The sequence below is a fragment of the Epargyreus clarus genome, unplaced genomic scaffold, assembly GCF_041222505.1.
Source record: "Epargyreus clarus isolate Ecla_fem2 unplaced genomic scaffold, WU_Ecla_fem_2.2 ptg000024l, whole genome shotgun sequence".
Lineage (NCBI taxonomy): Eukaryota > Metazoa > Arthropoda > Insecta > Lepidoptera > Hesperiidae > Epargyreus > Epargyreus clarus.
The window spans coordinates 7925209-7946239 of record NW_027332231.1 but is presented as its reverse complement, the minus strand read 5'-3'; the positions used below and the strand labels follow the sequence as shown (position 1 = coordinate 7946239).

At 36.2% G+C, this 21031-nt stretch overlaps 1 protein-coding gene across 1 annotated transcript in view; it reads right to left on the bottom strand.

Moving 5' to 3' along the window:
- Dscam4 (Down syndrome cell adhesion molecule 4) overlaps positions 1–21031 on the bottom strand; it is a 273148-nt gene that overhangs the window by 224564 nt on the left and 27553 nt on the right. The gene's annotated exons all lie outside the window — the stretch shown is intronic.

The following is a 21031-nucleotide window of genomic DNA, read 5'->3' as shown; positions in this document are numbered from 1 at the left end:
AAATGTATGAAAGTCTATAAATTACTTACTTGGAGAAGAGACCCGTGCCCAGCAGTCTGACAATAAAGAGACAAAATGATGACAAATACTTCAATCCTATCAGAAGTTGATAACAGAGGATGTCACTAAAATAACCTATTGTAATAAACTTATTATACATATGAATCATAAAATACCGTAGCGCTGAAAGGTACACCCAACATCACAACATATCAAGATTTACATTTTCTTTTTACTACAATAATAAAGTTACGAAGCACCACTTGACAATCAGCTCCCGATGAATCAGTTCCCGTTCCCAAGTTAGGGGTCGATTCGACCCAACCCCGATGTAAGTGAGGTCTCGAACAAATTTACGATTTTCAGCCTTTCAGGGTAATGTGGGACGAAAACAGCATTTGTACTAGTTACAGATAAAATTCGTCGACTGGAAGGCTTCGCATAAATCTTATCGGGACTTCAACGGAATTTGTGCACTAAAATTGTTTTGGGTATCCTAAGATGAATGCGTGAGATTATCGTGTTGTTAGGGCCTTTTTAGTGTGGATCTGGTCCGCATATCCTATCATTTTATTCATTCCTATCATGCGTGCCCCACGCACGTCGTTGCGCAGAAACTGAAGAGTTACCTCACGCGTGCAGATGAGACATGCGTGTGTTGCGTCAACGAGCGTGACAGTAAAAACAAGTAGATCACTTCATGCGTGTGGATTGGACACGCATGCGGGCATGCCTCGAATAAGGTCCTTATATAAAGTATAGTTATTCTAACATGAAATACTAACTTTTGTTTGTGACTTCGTTCGCATTTACTTCGACTTTACTTGTAAGTTATGAGTTATACAAGAGGTTCATGTATGGCTTATACTTAAAAATAAATTAGCTCTTCTACAAAAAATACATTTGTCAACTTGAATGGTAATCAGTCAAACGGCATTGTAGGTTAATGATCTTTTGTATATGCTAACATCAATTTTCCTACATAAACACTGGTGTTTATGTGTGATACGTACAAAATATTTCTAACTATAAGTAAAATATTCGTCGCATACAGTGTCGGCCTAGATAGCATCACTCTATCTCTTCCCGTGGAAGTTATAAGAGGGGATTAAGTCCAGGAAATGGGCATTAACGTTTTCCTGCGCAGATATACATCTACAGCAATCACTTACATATAAGCAAATGTGATGCCTGGAAACTACTGGAATTTTTAGATGTAGTATTATATTCAACTGTAAAGTTGTAGTTGTATAAACTTGTAACACGTTTAATATGTAACAAAAACACTTATAGTCTGATTCATAATTAGGTGTCCAAGATGTAAACAAAGGTGTTGACCTATCAAGAAAATACGTTTCAAACGGTAGTTTCCTATTTTTGACGATATTAAAGTAATACAACAATAATAAAATTATAATCTACTTAAATAAATTAAGATCAATTCACTTTTTCGTTCCATACAGTAATATAAATAAAAAACAAGGTTTATGGTAGAAAATTAAAATGTGACAATGGTAACACAATCGGAATCCAAAACATTTCTTGTGCCGTCATTTTTAAGTGTCGTAGCTGATGTTATTCATTTTCGTGATTATGATCGAAATCGAATGTCTCGTTTTCATAGCGCGTTTGTTAAATTGTGTATAGTTGTTAAAGTTTTGGTTTGTTGTTGAGTTTGTTAAAGTTTTTGTTTCTTGTTAATTTTGACAGTGACATTTCTTTGTTTACATTTTGACACCTAATTATGAATCAGACTATAGATAACTTATAGGTGAGGAGTATTTTAATTTACAGGCGCTTAAATCACTTAAATTATAACGATTTATATCAGAAAATAAAATTCTATGTTCTGGTTTAAAAGGTGTACCTATCACAGTAGAGATAGCGCGTTGCAACTAAGTTCTCAAAAACAGCATTGCACTTGTAATCCACCTATTTTATAGGACTTTAGTTCTATTTGAATGTGTTAAAAATCTCCATTAGTGGCAGGCACTTTAAATCAGATGGGATGTGTTTTAACATGTTTACAGTGCATAAATAAATGGAATTATGGATGTTTAATCCAAAAAAAAATGTGAGCCGTCACGGGACGCCTGGCAGATGTGAAACATCGACATTATTTTGTAAAAGTAATATGCAGAAAAGAACATAATGTGATAGGAACTAAATATGTCATAATGATAAAATAAAATATTACGATTGCGCATGGCGACGCGTCGCCACACCGTACACACTACTGCATATAGACTGTATATACAGGGTGAATTTTTAAAACGGGCCTTCAGGGCCAAATCGGAAACTATAAGGATTAGCGAAAAATGCTGAAAGGAGTTACGAGGCCGATTTTGATAAAAACTAAAACTGCATCATTACTTTTTTAAAATAACTTTTTCCCTAGCCGGGAATCGAACGAGTTCATTTTGAAAAAAAAATGAACCCTCTATATTATTCCACTATCTGATAGTGTTGCTTATAAGGATCAAAATCTGGGAAGTAATGATAAATGACAAACTAAAAGAAAAGCCTCAATTTTAAGAAAATACACATTTTTTCATATTAATTTGGCAGTTAAGTTCCCGCCATTCATCAATTTAAACATTTCGTGTATTAACATTTTTTTTTTTTGGCTCAATGTTTCTAATCATTTGAAAAGGACGTATTGTTTCCCAATAATTTATATTTTTATGTCCGACTTAGCTAAGGTTATTTTTAGGACCATTAAAATAGATTTACTTGCTATGGGCGGAGTATCGTTTAATACAGATGTAAAGTTGAAAATTTGCGAGAATTACTTTTTAGAGTCAAATCCGAGTGATTACTAAAAAAAGAGATATAGAAAATCATATTTAACGTTGAAACGAAGTTGTAATCAACAAACAATAAGAATTTACTATTTAATCAGTTATCTATTTTCATTAAAAAATTAATCCTAAAAACGCCGGTAACTTATTTGCCAAACTATTACTTTCTCATACTAAGCCGTATGTCATAGTCATAACATCGAATAATTAGTTGATTAACCAACAAATTCTTCAATGGTATGAGTTATGTCTGTTTCTAAAGAATTATACATAAATCATTTGTTATGTATAATCCTTAAGGATTAGTATGCCAATGTATGGAAAAATACGTATTTTCTTCAAAATTTTCCTTTTCCTTTAATTTGTCACATAACATTACTTCCCAGAATTTGATCCTTATAAGCGACACTATCAGATAGTGGAATAAAATAGAGGTGTCATTTTTTTTCAAAATGAACTCGTTCGATTCCCGGCTAAGGAAAAAAATATTTTAAAAAACTAATGATGCAGTTTTAGTTTTTATCAAAATCGGCCTCGTAACTCCTTTCAGCATTTTTCGCTAATCCTTATAGTTTCGGATTTGGCCCTGAAGGCCCGTTTTAAAAATTCACCCTGTATATACCATCGTACGGCATGCGTCGCCACGCCAGAAATCGGTTTTACGTGCGGCTATAGATGTTTCACATCAAAATATCAGTTTCAGTTTTATTCGTTACTTATCTATAATGTTTGGAATTGTGTCCTATATGTGTTAGAATTGAATTCGAAATATACAATTTTGTTACGTTTTCACAAAGTTACTACACTTCACAATTTCCTTTGTAACGGTGACTCTACATTAAAATTGTTCTTCAGAAACTGCCACCTTGTGTACACTTAAACCGTAAGGAATATATGAAACTAGTTTTTGCCCGCGGCTTCGCCCGCGTTTAAAAGAAAATAATATAACATACTAACATACATAAAACTGAAAATTCGTACCTTCAACTTTGCTAAAGATTCAGTTCAGTGGTTTGGGCGTGAAGAAGAGACAACCAGACAGACAGACAGACAGACTTTCGGATTTATAATATTAGTAAGAATAACAATACTTTTTATTATCTTTTTATCACTTAAAAAATATGGTATAATTCCGTTGAAGTTAGTGCGAACTCGTTTGGCAAATACACTAGTTATTATAAAACCGAACTGCAAACACGTTTTACAACTTTATAACTACCGAAATGTTCCGAAACTAACCGTACAAATGAAAACTGAACTGGAAACAATGAGTAAACTAAAATAAAATGTGAAGCAACATTCTTCAGCTCATTTTGAACGTTATTAAATTGAAATAATTACGAGTACATATTATATATTTACTCAATTTCGCGAAGCTCTCCAATCCTCTCCTGTTGTTTAAGATGGATGGATGGATAAATGCACATATTATGTGAATGATACATGGTGACCAACGCAAGGCTCTACATTGCATCTAAAGCGCCTCCCGTCATACGAAAATCGGCGCATACACTTATATGGGCGACGTCTAGTGTAGCACTGATAGCTGTTGACAGATTTCTTTCAAGATGTTATTGATACGTACATCGGTAGTACATAATGCTGAAGTACAGTCACTGCAAAAAAATGCCGATAAATGCCTCTAATATTTAGCGTGTGATATTGCAAAGAAAGGCTTAATAATAATTACGTGTTTACCATTTGGATATGGAACACTAAAATCAGCGTGAGGTTATACACAACTTACCATATTATTCACCTCTCCTACTCCATTTCTATTAATGTAGGTAAATATTTATGACGGAAAATTTCCCTATTTCAGGCTGTACGTATAACACAGATTTGTCGTAAGTGGTTGAGCGAAAATAAACTGTCGTGAATGGAATTGGGATTGCGAATTAGGACAAGGTAGTGCAAAATTAATCATCCAATTTTATTTTTCAATAACTTTTGTACTGAATCAAAAAAGTGATTTTTGGTAACAGAAATCTTTACTAGGACCTGTAATTTTTTTTTTGCTTATTAGAAAATATGATATCTGTCAAGTGTCTTCCACCAGCGTTGACACAAATTTGCGCCCGTTTTATCATATTTTCCACGACGTTTCTTAAAATTTCCGCCAGTAACACTCCGCATTCCAGTTGAATATTCTTTTTAGTTATTTATTCATTTATTTGGGATTTATATTTTTATTCAGTACAAAAGTTATTCAAAAACTAAATTGGATGATTAATTTTGCACCACCCTAAATTACAACTATACAGCATTGCGCCTCGAGTCTTTATATCTATCTCCAGCAAACATAAATATTATTGACTTAAATTCCAATTCAAGGCTTACATTTTAACACACTCAGATTTGTCGTAAGTAGTTGCGTGAAAATAAACTGTCGGGAATCGAACCAGAATTGGGAATGCGCATTACATTACATGTATCGTGACTCGGGTCCCAATGTACTGAGCGAAGTGTGCGTATTCGTACGAACAGAATTAAATTGGAGGCCTATATATAAACCATTACTGGTCTTTGATCTATTCGCGTGATTTTTGATAAAATCTAGAACTTAGACGGCCAAGCTAAAACACTTGTGATATATTTTTGTAGTCTGTACGGCGTTAAAATTTATTTATTTTTTAATAAAATTAATATTATTATTTAAACATCTGGTGTCGCTCTTTGTTTATAAATTTTATTCACCGTTAAGTTCTCAAGACTCGGGTTCCACTGTCGTTAAACCATTTTTTTTTATAATGTAAGAGTAGCAGACGAGCATGCAGTCCACCTGATGGTAAGTGGCTACTGCCGCCCATGGACATCTAATCAACCCCAGATAAGATAAGATATTCCTACCTGAGGTCGGCCACAGACGCGCCGCTACCCCTGAGGACTAAGCTGGAACAGTCTGTCTCCCTTACCCCATCCTTTAAACCGGAACACAGCAGCTCCTAACACTGCTGTTATTACGTAGAAATAGGTGTAGCGGTGGTGCCGCCAGAGTCGAACCGCAAAGGGTTTTACCACCTAAATACCACCATACCATATTATTAATTTTGCTTCACTAACCGGCCGAAAATCATAAGTTATATCTTAGCGCACTTTATAAATGTAGTAACGAATTTGCAACCCTTACCCCTATTTATACCAACGATATACAAACAGTATAGAGATGCAACGCGCTGCCTGCACCTAACAAGGTACGTGCCTTCGCATCGCCCCGTTTTATTACTTACATTTTTCAGTCCACTCTCCCTAGGGTTGCTACGGAAAAACTAATTATAAAAGAATGTCCATGGAAAGGTTTTTTTTGGTTGCAAGGAATGTTCGATTAATATTCTGTTTTTTTATTTCTTGTTTTTTGTCTAATCGATGGTTATTAGTAAGAGCCTGTAATGGACGTTTTTTACGTTCAATGTTACTATTAATTTATTCCAAAAGTTTAAAAAACTAACTACCTCTCCTTTTTTTGCTAGCGTTATTTTACGTGTTAAAATTGGTTGAAACGGCTTTGAAACCTTTAATTAAATTTCTTTACACGTATAAACTCTGTTCAGATTTTAATCTTAAAAAATATGTTTGGGAATTCGTTATAGGCTACATGTGATAACAGTTACATAAATCACTTAACTTCTTACCAAATAATTTACTCAGAAACCATGATTATAATTATGTTAAGTCACGAAAGTTACATAAAACCAAGCAACTAAATACACTTAGTTCATACACTTATTTACTAAGTTCACTAACTTAGTTTACGATATCGAAGCTACATTTACAGTTTACAATACGTCATACAGATATGATCGCACCGCCAAGTTGACAGTTGGCAACCCTAGCGGCATCTGGCGCCAACTACCTAGATAGTATAAGTTGGCCCTTGCCGAGTTCCTTAGCTCTCACGCTTCGATAGCTGTCAATACCATCTGAATTCTATATCTCAAACATGCCTACTTTATAAGAATTTCATCATGGAATAATATTAAATTTATTGTTGTGTCATACTTTTAGATTTCATAACGTAATACTTTCTGTTAAGGTAAACTTTTTTATAAAACGAAAGTGTCAAAGTAGTATGCAGTCCACCTCATAGTTTATAGTTACTACGGGCCAGTTATAGGTGACCAACTCCATGAAGAACTCTTAAAGACTAAGATGCCTCATACGTCACCTAAGTCAGCTGGCATTATACCCCCTGCACCGAAACACAAGAACAAAAATCTAGTAATATATATAGGGTTGTGATACTTTCCATCCAAACCGTACTGGGTAAACCACCTGGGCCGCATGCGGCCCGCCGGTCGAATACTGGTGGCCCGCCGACAGCAAAAATAATACTCTTGGCCATTCGAAAAACATTGAATTCTATTCCAGAATAAAACTACACTTCTGGCGGCCGGCCCGCCATCAGTTCATGATTTGCCCGAGTGGCCCCTAGTCTTAATAAGTCTGTGCAACCATGCCCTACAGTAACTGATTCTTAATAAGATGATAAGATTAGATTCCTACACGAAGTTGCATTGACCACAGATACGTTACTACTCCTGAAGACTAAGTAAGAACGCTTCGGAAAATGTCTCCCTCAGCACACTACAAGTTGTTTATATTTAAAAACAATCAAAAAAATCACTGGCGCAACCACGAAATGTTATAAATAAAACTGTAACTCCGATGCATATAATTTATTCTACGCCAGTGCAGATACAAGGTGGTGCATAAAAGAAGGCTTTCACTCGACTTTTCAGACTCCGTACATAGTTTGAATAGCTCACTTTCGAGTTTCGTCTAAAACTATGCTCCTCAAGGTAACTTAAAATACCTAAGAAGTACGTTTCAAACTGCCACGTTCATATACTGCAGTTAAATTTTAGGTAGTAATATTTCTCAATTTTTAATAGGAGTTTTAACATGCGGCTTTATGGGCATTTTGAAATTATTACACACTTTCTGACAGAAGAAAAAAAAGAAAAGAGCAGGTTCTGAGCAGTGATAGCCTAATGGTTAAGAAACTCGGCCTCTCGATCGAGGGGTCCGAGGTTCAAATCCCAGGCTCAATCCCACCTTCGATTTTTCAAAAATTACTCGTATGTGCGTATTAGAAATTAATTATCACTTGCTTAAACGGTGAAGGAAAACATCGTGAGGAAACCTGCATACCTGAGAGATTTATATACAAAAAAAAATCTAAAAGGTATGTGAAGTCTACCAATATGCACTTGGCCAGCGCAGTGGACTATGGCCTTATCTTTCTCATTATGAGAGGAGACCCGTGCCCAGCAGTGAGACAGTAATGGGTTGATGATGACACACTTTCTGAGTTTATTTTTACACTATTTAGTCTCATATTATCCCATAGAAACAGGTAGCCGGACACAAAAAAGTAATGTTTTAGTTTTTGGTTAGCATGTAATTACGGCTGCAGCAATTTTTTAGTAGGCAAATCTAAATGGAAAAATTATTGATAGTGCGTTTTATACAATTCATCACATCACTAAATTTGCAGCAATCGATGGGAATAATTATGAACGTCACGATTATAGCTCAGTTAGTTGATGTATAGAGAGAATTTTTTAAAAGTTTTTTTTTTTTTTACTGCCGCCCATGGACATCTGTGATCAACCCCAGATAGGATTAGATATTCCTACCTGAGGTCGGCCACAGATGCGCCGCTACCGCTGAGGATTAAGCTGGAACCCCTCGAAAAAGTATGCCCGTACCACACCCTTCATAGTGGAACACAGCAGCGCCTAACACTGCTGTTATTAGCCAGAAATAGGTGTGGCGGTGGTGCCGGAGTCGAACCACAAAGGGTTCTACCACAAAGTAACATGAACCCCAACTAAATATAAATACCAATACACATATTAGAATACACAAATTTAACGCAGCTAAAAATGATTTGATCGTTATTCAAAGCCAATATATCAATTTCGGTTACCTCGTTTAAAATTACCTTGATGTAGGGCTAAGGGCAAGCTGTCGTGTCGACCAAAATTCATTATTGACAATGTGAATGGGAAGAAAAATGTCAAACCCATGTTGTGGGGTTTTAAATATTTGATGAATAAACGAGTGCCGACCATTACCGTTCCCCCCGCCCCCCTCGGGTTTGGTGGTTGTTTGTTACGCGCTCCGCAATAAAATATTCGGAAAAATTAGAAATGGAAGTCAAATCTATTGAAGTTGCAGTTAAAAACCTTACTAAGACAGTGATCGGTCTACAGGATAAAGTTTTAACACTGGAGAAGATTATAATCGATCAAAATAGTCTAATTAAAAAACTAGTGAGTGCCAGTGGAAAGTGCATAACCCCGAAGTTTGATATTAATGCCGAAGTAGAAGAGGGTAGATGTGTCACGAAGTCCACCCAGCAGCCAATGAAAGGCACCCGTGATCGTGCGCAGTCGGCCATCTCCGTGCCTGTTCGGGGAGATGAAGCGGGTCGACAGTCATTGCTCGACCATGTCGAATCTAACCGAGTGTTAACAGCGAATTGCAACGCTCCGGATTCGTTTCAACGTGAATGTTTACACAGCGCATCAATGACTCATCACGCCCAAAGCGACGTTACTGTAGATGTCGCACCGGACGCTCAAAATGACACGGAATGGATTAATACTGAACCGAGGCGCTCGCGCAAGGCGGCTACAAAGAGAAACAAACATACAAAGGAGGGAGAAAACAAGAGCGGCCAACTATTGGGGGTAGGTGGTATGAAATATGACAATAAGAACACCGTGGTCAAGACTAAAAATATGACCCCAATTAATAGAGGTAGTAATACGTCTATTCTCCGTATCAAAGCGGTGGAACGGAAGAAATATTTCCATGTATGGAGGCTTCACACAAACACGACCGAAGACATATTATCGGAGCATGTACGTGAAATTTTGGGTAAAGACAGTTATATAAAGGTAACCAAGATAAATCATAAAATTGAAAAGGGATACTCATCATTTAAAATATGTGTATCGGAAAATAATTATGAGAAGTTATGTGATTCCAACATTTGGCCGAAAGATGCTGAGTACAGTGAGTGGAGATTTTTTCGTTACCAAACGAAGAGTCAAATCGGAGAGTAAAGTGGTGAATATATTATACCAGAATGTCAGAGGTCTCCGAACGAAGACAACACAACTCATGTCCTTGCTCGAATCCTCGGAGTCTGATTTGTTTGCACTCACAGAGACTGGCTGCAACGAATCAATCCAAAATGCAGAGATCATACCGCCAGGCTACTCCACACTGCGGTGCGACCGGGCGGACGGACGCAAGCTGGGCGGCGTGCTGCTGGCAGCAGCGCCGCGGTTCGAGTTGCGGCAAGTACAAATGACGGGTGATATTAACATTAACACACACAACTTCGAACTAATCGGTGCTTCTATTTTCAAACAAAATCGGTTATTATTTACATGTTGTGTAGTTTATATACCACCGAACTCTGAAGAGAGTGAATACATTGTAATGTTTAACTTATTGGAGGACATTTGTGTTAAATATAAAAGTAATGTAGTGATAATGGGAGATTTTAATTTGTTTTCATGTAATTGTTCTGTTTTTAATTATTACGACGAATTTATGGCCTTTTGTGAACTCGTTCAGTGTAACACTGTTCCCAATTGTAACGGCAGGCAGCTCGACCTTGTTTTGAGTGGGTGTGGTAGCGTGTCAGTGGTGGCGAGCGACGAAGCGTTGCAGCCGGTGGACGCGTACCACCCGCCGCTCGCAGTAGAAGTTGCCGTCGCGGTGTCCGCGCGCTCTGACCACTCGGGTCCATCCTGGCAGAGTCCATCTCAGGCTCCGCTGAGTCAGTGGAACTTCAACAAAGCTGATTTTAACGAGGTATACGATTTAATTATGAATATAAACTGGACCGATATCTATACTATAAGTGATCCGCACCTGGTAGTAAAGACGTTTTATGATAAAATTAATGAAGTTTTAGATGACTGTGTACCCAAAAAAACTCCAAATTTCAAAAACACAAAATACAATTATCCGGTTTGGTACACGTCGCAAATTATTCAAAGCATTAGACTAAAATATAGCTTACATAAAAAATATAAAGTTAGTAAATCGTTTTCTGATTATGAGGCGTTCTCTCGGGTCAGGGCTCGAGTGAAGGCGGAGATCGCGATCGCTCACGACAGATACCGAGATCGTATTCAAAACCAGCTGGTATCAAATCCGAGATTGTTTTGGAATTACATGAGGTCAAAGAGAGGCAATTTGAGGCAAAATAGGCTAATTAAAAACGGACACGTTATGACGGACCAAGAATGCGCCGATGAATTTGCCCAATATTTTCATTCCGTATATAGCTCGGAGCCAGCTCGGTTAGACGTATCGGCGGCGAGTGCGGTTGCGGGCGACAGCGGCGCGGGCGCGCGCGTGCACCTGGAGGGGCTGCGCTTGGCAGACGTGCGACGTGCCCTTGCGTGCCTTCCAGCAAAGCGTTCGGTGGGGCCGGACGGCATCCCACCATTCATCTTAAGGGATTGTCGATTTGTATTAGAAGAACCTCTGCTGCATATGTTTAACGTTTGTCTTGCAAACATGACATTCCCAGATCGTTGGAAGCTCACTCGAGTGGTGCCTGTTCCGAAGGCTGGGGGTGGTGCGGAACCTGGTGATTACAGACCCGTGGCGGTCTTATGCGCTCCGGCCAAAGTGTTCGAGTCCGCGATTCATCACCTTATGTACGCGCAGGTGAGAGCTCAGTTGTCCGACGCGCAACACGGTTTCCGTCCGGGACGAAGTACGACTGGGAATTTACTAAATCTCATGTCACTGGTGGTACCAACAGTGGATGCTGGAAGGCAGGTAGATGTGGCCTATTTTGATTTTCGGAAGGCATTCGACACGATCGACAATGACATCTTACTGAAGAAGTTGGCACTTGTAGGCTGCACGCCTCACACGCTGACTTTTTTCGCCAGCTACTTGCGGGATCGGCGACAGTACGTTGACTGTGCAGGATGCCTTTCGGACCAGTATTTCACAAGATCAGGCGTCAGTCAAGGCAGCAATTTAGGACCCCTCCAATTTATATTAATGATCAATGATCTACCAGAGGTGGTTCATGAGACGACATGTCTTCTGTTTGCTGACGACCTAAAACTGGTACGCGAAATTAGGGATAGTACCGACCACGCTGGACTGCAACGCGACATAGAGAGGGTAGCTGAATGGAGCCATAAAAACAAATTGCACTTCAACGTCTCTAAGTGCTCGGTGCTTTCGTTCAGTCGGGCGCGCGCCCCTTACCACCATCCATACTATCTGGAAGGTGTACCCTTTCAACGCGTAACGGAGGTTAAGGATCTGGGTGTACGGTTCACTGCGGAGCTTAACTTTCGGGACCATATAGCCGACGTATGCAGAAATTCGTACCGCAACCTTGGCTTCGTACTAAGGCAATCTGAAGGTTTCACAAATATAAACGCTATACGCGCCTTGTATGAAGCCATCGTAAAAAGCCATTTAGAGTGCAACTCGGTTGTATGGGCCCCGAACGAAGTTAAGTACAAAGCGATGTTAGAACGCATCCATAATAAATTCACGCGTCACTTATATCGGAAGTTATATGGAGTATACCCAGGATATCCGTTGCTGTATCCCACCTTGTTCATCCTAGGCATGACAGGTTACAGCAAATTAGAAGTGAGGAGAGAAGTGTTCCTTGCCAAATACCTTTTCAAGGTACTGAGGGGGGAAACTGTTTGTCCAAGAATCTTGGAAGGACTACAACTGTGCGTCCCTGATAACAGCGCCTCACGGCGGCGACGTCCGCCACTGCTGTCGGTGCCGCACGCGCGTACCAACCTGTTGCGTGAGGCACCGCTTACGCGCGCGCTGCGCACACTCAATAAGGTATCTGTTAGAATTGATTTATTCAATTGCTCGCTGACCGAGTTCACAAAGGTTGTAACACATGTTATATGTTACGAATGACAATTGGAAATACCTAAATTTTTACAAATAATATTATATAAATTTATTGTAAACTGACATTATTATTATTGACATCTTTGATTATTATTGACATATTTGATTATTATTGACATCTTTGATTATTACTGTATTAATTATTATTATTATTATTATGTACAATTATTGTGTTATTATTATTAATATGTAACTACACTAACGAATTAGGCTATAAACCTGTAATGTTAGATGTAAGAATTATGAATAAATAAAAATAAAAAAAAAAAAAAAAAATTACGTTGCTCTTACCGACAACGATGAATGCTAACACTTTTGAATATTAGAATAATTTAATTTGTAAGTTAAAAAATATCATGTTTGTTATACAAAGTTGCGTAAAGGTGCACTTCACTTTGTGCTTGATTTGCAAACCGAAATTATTATTTTGGTTTTGGTCTTTATTGAGATAGCAATGTACTTTAATAAATTAACTTATAATTGTATTAAAAAACATAAAATGTATAAAAACGCCACTCTCAACCACAAAAAGTTGTAACGTCTATTATATCATTTATCTAACAATTTTGTAATACTTCTTTTACCTCATTAAGTGAAATTAATGCTTCTAGTTTCATCCAAAACGAAGTTACATGGAGGTTATCAATGTCTCAAATAGTTTCGAGAAAAGATATTATGTTTAGAAAAGAGCCTTTTGAATTTAGCCAAGCGATATGGAGACGACGATATATTTAAGGTGGTAGAATCCTTTGTGGTTCGACAAAAGCGGCACTACCGCCATATCTATTTCTAGCTTATAACAGCAGTGTTAAGCGCTGCTGTGTTTTGGTTTGAAGGGAAACATACTTTTCCGGGGCGTTCCGGCTTAATCCTCAGGGGCAGCGGCGCATCTGTGGCCGACTTCAGATAGGAATCTAATCCTATCTGGGGTTGATTACAGATGTCCATGGGCGGCAGTAGCCACTTACCACCAGGTGGACTACATGCATCTGCTACTCCTACATAAAAATATCTTATTTATGGACCCTTGTAGAAATATATCCCGTACCGTAGACTTATACATCCGAAGTCATTCCCAATCACCTTTGCCAATCAAACTATTAATTTTGCAATCATGCAGTTTCGTGGCAGTTATACATATTAATGGCTTTCAATTATGCCATAAAGTGTATGTGAGATAGCTCACGTATTCAATTAGGGATAAGACGATTAGGTGGTACTGGGTTATCATGGACTAGAATAGTTTAATTAAGCTAATACTGATAAATTATTATATAATTATTGAGCATTGTACCAGTATAGTAATATAGGTCTTGTTTAATCATTGTAGCTGTAAATTAATTCAAATTAATATAGCAACATACGAATATTATTGAACATTTACCTACTAAAGCGTAAAATATATACTGTTATCTACGATACAAATTAAAAATTTATTAGATATTATTTTGTCAATGTACAAATTTAATTATTAAGTAAAAAATAAATTTAAAGATGGTAAAACTTCTTATGATTCGAATCCAAATGCCACACGTATAATAACAGTATTGAGCGGTCTAGGTTTGAAGAGTGTGGTAAGATAGAAACATATCAAACGAAGTGTTCCAACTTAGTGTTCAGCGGAAGCAACACATCCACGGCCGACTTCAAGTAGGACTATAATCCTATTTTCAGGTGATCCGGTGGACTACTTGCTCGTTTGGTACTGTTGGGAGTTCAGGATAACAAATCAAAGCCTCAGATTGTTGTTCTTCCAATATATTACTATAATACATCCCGTACATCCATTACTTCACAATCACAACCTGGTCACGACTCAACTAGAAACTTCTATATAAGCCCCCTTTCCCTCCGTTTTTTCGCGCCCAAGCTTCCATATTTTTTTTTTAATTTCATACCAGAATGTCATAGATACGGCTAACAATGAAACCAGAATGCAAGGTTTTTAATCCATTTTTAAAATCATTTTTTTGTTTTGTTTAAACTTAATTAAAATGTAACCTTACAGTACTAATGTATTAAAATAAAACAAGCTTTTTTGTAACATCATTTCTGTTCATATTGTTCGTATTCTGTTTAGACAACTCTTTTATTTGACATTCATATAGATGCATAAAATATAATCGCTCCTCTACTTATACTGAATTTAAAAAACTTTACGTATCCAAACTTGCATTGTAATCCAAACAAAATCGGTACATACGAACACATACGAGTACATACGAACTAACACAAAAATTGTAACAAATATGTGAATAAAAGTTACTTTTACTCAATTACACAAGCAATGAACCTGTTGCTTCTTGTGTAGAAGGTCCTTGGCAACAACAAGTAACATTTCACAATCATGGAGATATTTACGTATGAATATTATTATCCAGGAGCCCAAACTAGTTTATACCACTGTGATCCAGTTTGTTGGAGTTTTCATGGTAAACAAAGTTTGTTCGAAAACTTTGTTCGAGTGTAGGTACTATACAATCAGAGGTTGGAATCATACGTTTACCATGTTAAGTATGTTGCTGTCGTTATAAGCTATAGCCTCTATCTTTTATAAGACTACTAGATGACCCGGTGAACTTCGTACCACCTAATTATGAGTGACTATCTGTACCTCGTGGTTTCACTCGTGTAATTTATGTATTATGTCCATAAACTACTGGTAAATATTAGGAAATGGCCACAGGAGAACAGGAAAATAAAAAATACAATTGAATAAAATTCACTCTACCTCTCTGCACTCTGTTATTTTTTTACCGACTTCAAAAAGGAGGTGGTTATCAATTCTGCCGGTATCTTTTTTTTATGTATGTACACGAATTAGTCCGCCGTTAGTGAACCGATTTTAATAATTATTTTTTTATTGTGTTATTTTTTATTGTAGGTTCTAATGAAATTACAAAGTCAGTTCATCATTGACTATTTAAGGGTCTGATAATGTGGCTCGGAGACAAAATATGTAACTCCTCAACCGATGGGGATATTTGAGTTGTGTTTGAAGATATTTGGTGTAAGTTCTAACGAAATTGCAAAGTCAGTTCATCATTGACTATTTAAGGGTCTGATAATGTGGCTCGGAGACAAAATATGTAACTCCTCAACCGATGGGAATAATTGAGTCGTGTTTGAAGATATTTGGTGTAGGAGGTTCTAATGAAATTATAAATCATTGACTATTTAGTTAGGTTAGGTTGGAACACATAAGACAATATAAAACTAAGCGGGCAGGGCGCGGTAGCGCCCTGCGAGCGGGCGGTTCCGATCAATGTAAATTCAGACCGTACCTTAATTCATGATCACGTTTATACAATTTTATATTGTATAAATATAAATGTTATTATGTCATCACTAAAAAGGGTAAAAAAACTTTTAACAAAAAATACAACCGAGTTCTATGTCACTACATAGTAAAAAATAATTCAAATAAATGTTGGTTTAGTACATATTTCTGAAGTCGGCGCTCAATATATTTCGTTCGAATTATTTTTTACTTTGTAGTGACATAGAAGTCGGTTGTATTTTTTGTTATTTTTTTTACAAACACGCGAAAAGAAGTACCTATAACTTCAATAACGGTTTTTTTTAAAGAAAGTTTATTTACTTATAGTACTCTAATCGGGTTGTGGAATAACTAAAAATGCTGAAACAGGTGTGTAAATAGAAAGGCGATTTATAACAGTCTTAAGGGTTGATCTAAAAAAACAAACAGTGACTCAGATGCTTCATTATGTCTTATGATAATTTTCTTAGTGCTCCAAATTAACGGATATTAAAGTTCCATACCCGATTAAACGACCCTAAAGGTTGATTTTCCAAAAACGGTGAAAAATGTGTTCCATTATTTTGAATCAAAAAGCTAAATTCCAATTTTCATAGACTTTGCTTCAAATCTGCCGATTTCTAAACGAAGTGTCTTCTAAAGCCAAATGCAAATTTTTACAGTCTTTGCTTCCAAATTAACGGATTTTAATATAAAATTCCAACCCCTACTTAACCAACTTAAGGGTTGATTTTGCAAATATCGTAAAATAGATATTTAATTACTTTCTATCGAAATCCTATCAAATACCAATTTTCATATAGATTTGCATCAAAACTGGGGGACTTTAATACAAACTTTCAACTCTTATTTATTCACGGAAACGCGGTCGAACAGGATAAAAAGTATCCTATGCCCGTCTCCTGGTTCTAAGCTACCTCTCCACCAATTTTCAGTCAAATTGGTTCAGCCGTTGTTGAGTTATAAAATGCTTCACGAAAACGCGGTCGAACGGGATAAAAAGTATCCTATGTCCTTTTCCTGCTTCTAAGCTACCTCTCGATTAATTTTCAGTCAAATTGGTTCAGCCGTTCTTGAGTTATAAAATGACTTCACGGAAACGCGGTCGAACGGGATAAAAAGTATCCTATGTCCGTTTCCTGGTTCTAATCTACCTCTTTACCAATTTTCAGCTAAATCGGTTCAACCGTTCTTGAGTTATAAAATGACTTCAAGGAAACGCGGTCGAACGGGATAAAAAGTATCCTATGTCCGTCTCCTGGTTCTAAGCTACCTCTCCACCAATTTTCAGCCAAATCGGTTCAGCCGTTCTTGAGTTATAAGTGGAGTAACTAACACGACTTTCTTTTATATATATAGATGTATACATATTTTTTTATAAAAATCTTGTAATCATGGTACATGTATCTTAATTCACGTATTAAAGCTTTTTTAAGATTTCGTAAGAATTAATCCCTTTTATTATAAGCGTTTTTTTATAAAATTAGTCAATACAGCTAAATAAAATACAGCTAAGCTCAGCGTTAAGAATATACTTTTGGTTTAGAGGTTTTTAAAATAAGACAAGGAATAAGAAATTGCATATTTGGCTGTAACGTCATGAAATCATTAAGACATAAATATCACAACACCAAAAAAAATTAATACCTAATATACAGGGTGAATTTTTAAAACGGGCCTTCAGGGCCAAATCGGAAACTATAAGGATTAGCGAAAAATGCTGAAAGGAGTTACGAGGCCGATTTTGATAAAAACTAAAACTGCATCATTACTTTTTTAAAATATCTTTTTCCCTAGCCGGGAATCGAACGAGTTCATTTTGAAAAAAATTACACCCTCTATATTATTCCACCATCTGATAGTGTCGCTTATAAGGATCAAATTCTGGGAAGTAATGTTATGTGACAAATTAAAGGAAAAGGAAAATTTTGAAGAAAATACATATTTTTCCATACATTGCCATACTAATCCTTAAGGATTATACATAACAAATGATTTATGTATAATTCTTTAGAAACATACGTAAGTCATACCATTGAAGAATTTGTTGGTTAATCAAGTAATTATTCGATGTTATAACCGTGACATACGGCTTAGCATGAGAAAGTAATAGTTTGGCAAGTAAATTACCGCCGTTTTTAGGATTTATTTTTTAATAAAAATAGATAAGTGATTAAATAGTACATTGTTATTGTTTGTTGTTTATAACTACGTTTCAACAGTAAATATGATTTTTTATATCTCTTTGTTTAGTTATCACTCGGATTTGACTCGAAAAAGACATTCTCGCAAATTGTCAATTTTACATCTGTATTAAACGAAACTGGGCGGAGTTTCGTTAGCATATAGCAAGTTAAATCTATTATAATGGTCCTAAAAGTAACCTTAACTAAGTCGGACATAAAAATATAAATTCTTGAAGAAAAAAACGTCCATTTCGAATGATTTGAAACATTGAGCCAAAAAAATTGTTAATACGCGAAATGTTTAAATTGATGAATGGCGGGAACTTAACTGCCAAATTAATATGAAAAAATATTTATTTTCTTAAAATTGAGGCTTTTCCTTTAGTTTGTCATTTATCATTACTTCCCAGATTTTGATCCTTATAAGCAACACTATCAGATAGTGGAATAATATAGAGGGTGTATTTTTTTTCAAAATGAACTTGTTCGATTCTCAGCTAGGGAAAAAGTTATTTTAAAAAAGTAATGATGCAGTTTTAGTTTTTATCAAAATCGGCCTCGTAACTCCTTTCAGCATTTTTCGCTAATCCTTATAGTTTCGGATTTGGCCCTGAAGGCCCGTTTTAAAAATTCACCCTGTATATGTATTAGTCCTAATAAAAGTGATGATATTATTAAATTTAGATATGAGCGCTCAAAGCGCATTAGTTAAATATAAGAAATGAGAACATAAAACTTCAGTAAAATATTCCCTCAAAAGCAATCTGAAAACTGAACTGGATTTTTATATAACCAGAATGCAGAATCAACTTTCCAATAATAAAATATGCTTTATAGAACACTTTCTCATCCCAGTAAACTTATTTTAACGAATAGCAGAATCTTTCAGAGTTACTTACTCAAAGCTATTGGTCTGAAATCGGAAGTTTAATAATATTGACCCCAAGAACTACTTAATATTTGGGTGACTTCAAAGTATAGAAACGGTTTACATTTTCTTAAAGGTTTGTTCTCTTAAATTTTCTTAGGAATCTATGAAATAATGTCTAAATTTCTTAAAGTTATCGGTGAAAAAAGGAATGTAAATAACGTTGGCCAACTGAATATTGGTCCTGCATCATCATTTGGTTGATTGGAGCTCATTGGTAAATTCTTATAACTAACTTTTTTATAAGATTTACGTAGCCAACGTACCTTCAGTTCACATTATGGTTAGTCGTTACTCTATATCTCCCATAGACTTCTGTAACCAACTACAAATAAAACAGAGGTTCAACCTGAACTCGATCACAGGTGTGTTGCAACTGCTGAGGCCTTAGATGGTGGCTTCATGTAAGTGAGCTGTAATATAGTTTAGAAAACTTTAAAAATATGCCAAGTCGCAATGAATGTACGACACTGATCATTTACAAACATCCAAATAAAATATGATGCATACATATAAGCTGGATAGGTATGAAGACCCACTTTTTTGAAAAATATATCCAAAACTTTTTAGTGTCAAAATATTGTTTCAATGTTAGAATACTGAAAATCATTAGCGAAGGTATCAAAATTAATATTTTCTATCTTCCCTGTATTTTTTGGTCTTGAAAATTTTACAAGAAGGCATTTGTACTGAAATGCGCTCTTATACATTAACAATTGCCATTAAGATCCACTCGAAACTTGGAACCGTTTATACCGTTATGAAATAAATAAGTTAATTCCTAACAAAAGAGGCTGGTAGGCTAGGATAGGGTTGTAGGGTTGCCAACAATACTATGTCCTTAAAGGAGGTAGAACCCTTCGTGGTTCAACAGAGGTCCACGTCTATTCTGTATTATGATAGCAAGGAGTGTTTACCACTGCTATGATTGTTTGGGTGTAAAAAGGTAGACTTATGCCAGGCGTTTTAAATTAATCCTCGTCCTTAGGAGTAATATCTCTTTGATTTGTTGCAATTGCCTGTGACTCTCATTTAGATCAAATGCTTTATGTCTCATATTAAAGTAAAAAAGTATATCAAGAATAAACACTGCTAAAGAACAACTCGTATTGAAAGCTATTTTCTTAACTATACATGACATTCTAAACTAAGCATTCGTGTAATCCATACATACCTACTTAACACGTTTTCTCGAAACATAATTCTCCTACTATGTGCTAACCCTAAGCTGAGGTAGCTCCAAATTTCGTAATTACAAATAATACACCCATAAAAACGGGGAAATAGAAGGTCTGGCCAAATTGGAGCCGAGTGCGTTTTATTCGAGCCCGCTATTACAGCCGTAATGTCGTAATTCAGAAGCAGGTGCAGTCGACACCCGCCGATTAGCCCATTAACTAACACGACGAATTTCGCTTTTTATGTAATGGTAGCGAACATGCTACCTAATATAAACCCACCACTCCACAGAGCTATCCGTAGAGTGTAGTGAAATAAATAGGAAAGAAATCATAACTCAGATTCTAATAGGTATTACACCACAAGACTAACGCCTCTAATCACAATCTATGCAAAATTTGCATACCTACCAAAAATCCAAATTTGACAGAAATTGTCAATATCAATCCTTGGTAAGCAAAGCATTGGATAGATTGATTATTAATAACAGATGTAAGTTAAAATGTCTCAGATTAGAAGTACTTTAATCACATAAATACATTTTTTTACTATGCGGTCATAAGGTCAAAAAATATTTAGCATTGATATTTCCGTAGCTGAATTACGACTTATATTTACATTTAAAATTCCAAAAAGCATATCTTATATTATTTTCATTACGCGACATTTTACTATTTACTGATAAGTAATCGCTTCCAACTTCATTTTCATTTAT